Source organism: Athene cunicularia, assembly GCF_003259725.1.
Source record: "Athene cunicularia isolate RWA chromosome 22 unlocalized genomic scaffold, athCun1 chr22_part1, whole genome shotgun sequence".
Lineage (NCBI taxonomy): Eukaryota > Metazoa > Chordata > Aves > Strigiformes > Strigidae > Athene > Athene cunicularia.
The window spans coordinates 1,451,979-1,458,106 of NW_020799128.1; positions in this window are offsets into that span (position 1 = coordinate 1,451,979).

A 6,128-nucleotide genomic window follows, 5' to 3' on the forward strand; every position below is an offset into this window, starting at 1 on the left:
CTATACGTGTTTCTGACAGCGAATTTCTTGCTTCCAATCTGTTAAAAGTGAGGGATATGTACCATGTATTCACTTCAGGAAATAAGGAATAGTTTGGAATATATGGAATGGCTTTGTCTTAGTAGGTGTCTCACCACGCTGTCAGACCTGTACGGAGCCCCCGAGTCTGTAAACAACTTGATGTCCAGCTCCAGAATTTCCATCCACAGAATAAGGATTCTTAAACCAAATTGTCAAAGGAAACTTTAAGTATCTAAAGAAAATTTCCATCAGTTATCGAAGCAATCTCATTTTGCACTGGATGAAACCCTTCCAAGTTTAAAAAAAAAAACAAACCCAAACCTCTAAATTCCAGAGATACTATAACAGCCAGTCATTACCAGAGTTGCTTGGATGCTTGCTTGCGTCTAAAAGGCCCAGATTAAATGGAGATTTTTTCAAAAGAAACGAACACAATGGAATAGTTGTGGAGTGAATTACGTTAGATTTCTTCCTGGAATTCTGAGTTGTCAAAAAAAAAAACCCAAATACTTCCGAAGAAAACAATTTCTGGTGTTTCATTGGTCGTCATGAATATTTTGCCTCCTTCCTTAAAAGCTTCATTTGAGCTTAGTGTTTTCATAACAAAACGCTTGTTTTCTCTTAATTATAATTTTCCAGACCATTTAGTTCCTAATATGGGTTCCTGTCATTCACATCACAGAGAAAGAAAACAGGAAGCAATCTATTTTCTTTCTTTTCTCCCCCTTCTAGTGTTACGTAAACAGTTTCCTCATTAAAAAAAAAAAAAAAATCTTACGGGAATTGATGGGTTGTGTGGCAAGAAGGCAGTCACTACAAGTGATTACAATCTGATTAGACAAGACTATTTTCAAAAATATCTCCAATTCTGTCCTGACTACTCACTCATACTCTTACAACATCCTTTCCCACGCAACAGAGTGTGTGTTTGTTTGCGTGGCGAATTGGTTTGGGTAGTGAATCCAGCTTAAAAACACCTCATTATTAAAATAGGATATTTTTTTAGTTGGATCCGTTCCATAAATTGCCTCACTGTTATATGAACAGCTATGCCAGCGTTACCTTTATTTGCAGAGGTCATCTGTGGCACTTCCAGTTGACTCAACTGGGAACCCGAGGTCAGTGCCAGGGACATCCTCTCCTCTTCCACGGTAGCGTTTGGATTCTTTCGTCAGAGGGTAGTACTGTCCCCGTGCACAATCCCCTGCATGACCCCCTGAACCTGCCTTCTAACGAATGCAACAGGTAAGGAAGAAACCCTGCAGCCCACAGCTTCGGTGTCTGGATTTCATATATAATGATAGAAGGCAAAATACCTGCAGGGTGCGTAAAATCGAAGCTCAGCTCCTTGGCATGGCAGATAATGTAGCAAGTATGATTCCGTGTTTTAAGAGACACCCAACAGTTTCTTCATGATTTAAAAATAAAACTCTCCGCTTTGCTGTGTGGCAAAATCCTCTCCAACGGTAAATAGATTTCTTTCTCAAAGTTTCTTTGTATTCTCCTCTTTGTGCTTATACCATTTCATTACGACACGGATGACCAGGAGTTCTGAGCACTGAACAAGACTATTTCTGAATGCAGGATAGCCACTAAGAACGTATTTCAGAAGTAAAAAGAAACATTCGTACTCTTCAAAAAGAAAAAGAAATGTCGAGGCTTGCACAGCACCGAAGAGGTGATGTTCTACAGAGGGACTGTACCCAAAACCTCATCCCATTTATTAAAACTCCCTTTTTCTACCCAAGGATTTGCAAGTGTCTTTTAACGCTGGCACATATAATCTATAGCATACCCTTTGTAGCTCTATTTCTGTGTTCCATTCTACAGGAGCATCAGGAGGTGAGAAATACCTTCATAGCTGTGTAAGTACATATGGGGTGTCTGGGGCAGAGCTCTCAGCAGACAGACTTTCAAAAAGACTCAGCAGTTAGCAGGTGTCCTTGTTCTCAGCAGTCTTCAACTTTTTGTGCCGTCCTAACAAAGACACAACATTCTGAGCGGGAGCTTCTGAGCACAGTGCACTGTTCAAAGTCCTTCCAGAATTCAGCAGGCCCATAGTCCATGGTCTCCTTCGGGCTGAACCAAATCTCGCTGAAGGGCAGGGAGAGATTTCGTCACTTTTTTTACAAAACCAGAACGGGGCTTCTGCTGGGGTTACAACTGACCTGACAGATTCGCTTACAGGAATCTGGAAACCACGATGAGCACCAGATCAGTTCTTTAACTGAATGAAGAATAAGCTACAGATAAAACCACTGTCCACCACCAGCAAGTTCTCTTTTCAGGACTCTTTTCAAGATCTTTCCATCTGCTAACACCACCTAGAGCAAGCGCAGCCCAGCACGCCACGGCCACCTGCCTCCTCTCCAGCTTCCTAAAGCCCTGATGGTGTTGAAAGCCACCAGAAGATGCAATGTTGACAGAACTAATGGTGCCCGAACAGATGGCGAAGAGAAGTTAATTGATCTACTGGGGCAGAATGAGTTGGCCTCATTGAGGAGAATATGCAAAGATCCATAATGAACTTTCATTAGCGATGGAGAATGTTCTGTCACACGTACAGATTCTATTATGTGCATTTCATGATGCAGATCCAAATTCCAGCTTAATGACTATTTGTATCCAGTTCAGAAAACTTAGCTCCTTAAAATTACTATGAAAAAAAAAAAGTTTTAAAGTTTTTAGTTTAGTTTTTTCCGAAGTGAAATTTCTTCTGCTTCTGCCAAGCTACTCTCCTCAGTAATAAATCTGTAATTTTTACACTGAAGAACAAGACTGTTTCCCTCATGTCCTTTTCTTTCTTTTTATTCTTTTTTTAAAGTCTATGTTAAAAGTAAAAGCATTTTGCTGCAAGAGGTCTCTGACAGAACAGACAGAAATCTCAGAGAGGAACGCTCAATAAATCAGAAAAAGAAGCACTGACAGCAACATCAGCGTGACTCTGAAAAACGTACTGCGGGTACATCCACACTGAAAATTGTAGCACGTTATTAAGTCCCCACAATAATTAAAGAAAAATCCAATTGTTAGGAATCATTAAGGAAAAAGATGGTCAGACATTTCATGTAATATTAAATTCTGGGGTGATTTTTTGGTTTTTTTTTTTGGTTTTTTTTTTTTTTTTTTTTTTGGGGGGGGGGGTGTTCCAGAGCAACATACTAAAAAATCATACACGGGATCAAAAAAAACCTCTGGAAACCTGAAACATCAGGACAAAAAAATGCCGATATACCCAACAACGTTGTTATTCTTCCAACCTTTGAGGAATTAAATTTACATCTCGCCTTCCTCCATATCAGGCAGAGAAGCAAATCTGTTGCAAATGATCCTAAAGCTTTAGAAGAGAGCCTGTGTACACCAGCACGGCTCTGCAAGAGCCCCGATCTGCTCCACTGGTGGAGAACCCCTTGCCACAGGACCCTGCAGCAATTCAGAAGTCCCTGCAAGTAAGGAAAGTTTGGTTATTTCCCCTTTTTGGGGGGGAGAGGGGGACACAGGGTGACGATTGCTGTAATTATTCTGGTGGACAGCAGAATGGATGCATTAGCTGAGGTGCTAAAAATACCAGAAGGATGCACTTACTGCAGGAGAACTGCGCAATTCAGTCTAGTGTGGCAGATGCTGCTATAAACTCTGGCTTAAACACATGTATTTGAAGATATCATGTATCATATTTACATATATTTAATAATAAACTTCTCTCGGGTCAGAATGTTTGAATTTACTATAATTAACAATCCTCTCTAAACCAAAAGACTGGGGGGGGGGAAGAAAAAAAAAAAAAAAAAAGCTATATGGGACTGATGGGAACTTCTTGCAAAGATAAAAATCAACAAAGTTGATAGAAAATTCATTCTGTAAAAATGAGTTTTTTAAATAGCTACACACGGATTAGTAAAATAAAAGCCCTTTCAATAGCGTTACACAGATAACAGAGAGACTAAGTCTTCTGCAGATAGGTTCAACTTTTCCATAGCAGGGATTTATAAGCAAGCCCCCGCGTGAGCACCGGAGTTCCTCCTGTTGTTCTCTTTCGGATTACAGGAGCAGATCTGCTGAAGGTACCGCTGGCTGGAGAGCACAAACACTTTCATTTTAAGTTGTTGGTGCGCTCCCAACACACCGGTTCAAGCAAATATGTTAAATGAGGGCAAGAGGGGGCGAGACCCCTTCTTTTTTCTTCTCTCCCCCAGCCTGCACTGTGCTATGAATAGCGGTGTTCAGGGCCACTCCTCAGAGCGACGAAATTACGGAAAGGGAAAATGAAGAGACCTCACCGGAATTATGGGGTGAACTTCATTCAGCTAAAGATGATACAAATGAAGCAGATTATTCCTATCTGCTCCCAACCGCTCTTTTCCATTCAACAGAAAGACGCCTTGTAGGGCACGTTCTGCCCAACTGGGCTTTTTTTTTTTTTTTTTTTTCCCCCCACAAGAGGCTGTACAATGTTATGGTCAGTGCTTTAAGAAGGTAAGGGAGGAAAAACATAAGATAATCACTGTAAGAATTAGATTTGTATAATATATAAATAGGAGCATCACTTGTGGAAAAAAAAAATACGTGCAAAAAAAAAAAAATAGTCACTGTATATAAAATTTTAGTTTTCCATTTCTTGGAACCAGACAGTGCTTCATTTTCCTGTATAGAGAGACAACAGGGACTCTCCTTAAAAGCTGCTCATCACCCACAGCTTTTACAGACACCGCTTTGAGGAGTGTTATTAATCCATATGCTGCTGTGCGCAGCACAGGGCTGAGTAACTGCTCACTCCAGTGCTGCTTAGCATGCTGAACCCAAAACCTCACAAAAAAAGGGCCATTATGAAGGATATTTGTGAATGCCAGCAGGGTGCATAAAACCTCAGAAACAACGCAAGTACAGGAAACGCAAGGCAGGGATGAGAAGAGAGCAGCGATCCCGAGGCTCGTGTTCCTCTCTGGCTCCGGCACTCGCTGTAGGTGACCCTTCTGCACGGCGAGTCCATTCTTCCCCGTCCCCACAAATCTGTAGCATGGGAGCAATGATGCCAAGTCCTTCAAAATCCACTGATGAAAAGCACTCGAGGAGGCATTTGGAGATTACTGAGGGAAAGGAAACTTTTATTCTCGCTCTGGGATCAGCTGCTCCTCTGCAGTCAGCCCTCAGCACCGCCAGGTCCTCTGCACCGACGCACACCCGGATCTCTGAGACCTTCCTGCACTTTTTACAATAACACCAGTAAGCAACGTTTTACCCATCTTCTGACCTCCCTCGTAATGCAGCGACACAAGTTCTTCTAGCAACTTCTGCAGTGAACTCAACAGTTTATTTTATAATAACACTATATATATATATATATATATTTAATTTTTTTTAACCAAACTGTCATTTAGGTCCCTCAGAGCCGGGAAAACAAAGACAAACGGTACAGAAAAGTTGCTGATTCCCTTACTCGGAGGATTTCCACTCTGCACTCATTGTTTTTGGCAGACTTACTGTTGGGAGTTTTTCTTCCTTCTCCTTGGTTATAAATATTCCATGCAGACTTTTAATTAGAGCAGCATGTTTGTTGGCTGAGACAAAAGTAATTGGATACCCCCCCTACCATTTGGGCTTCGTTCATCTGAATGGACTTGAACTAATCTATAAGCATCAAATCTCTGCATAAATAAAACGGAGTATATTTTATTGAATTAAAAGTTTAATTGCTCTCAGCAACAGGTGTAAATCATAGTTTGAAAGCAAACCAAATATTTGATCTAGTCCTCCCTTTAATTAGCAACAGATGAATTAGTAACTGAAGGAAAATACGCACTTTTTAGCCTGCTATTGTCTGGGTTTAAATTGATCTTGTAAAATGCTTCATTCAACACGGATTTGCTTATAAAGTTGCCCAAATTAGCTCCGCAAAGCACTGGGGTCTCGTGGAACTCTACTTCTACATAAACAAAGCAAAAGGAACTCTACGGGGGAAGATGAAGCAAAACAAGAGAGGCAAAAAGGAAGGAAAATAGAAGCAAACACAGAAGCAGCATTTTAACTATGAAACAGAATAAGAGAGATTGTTAAAGAAGAAGACTTGAGATTTTTAAGGGCTCCTAAAAGAAAAAAAAAAAACAAAA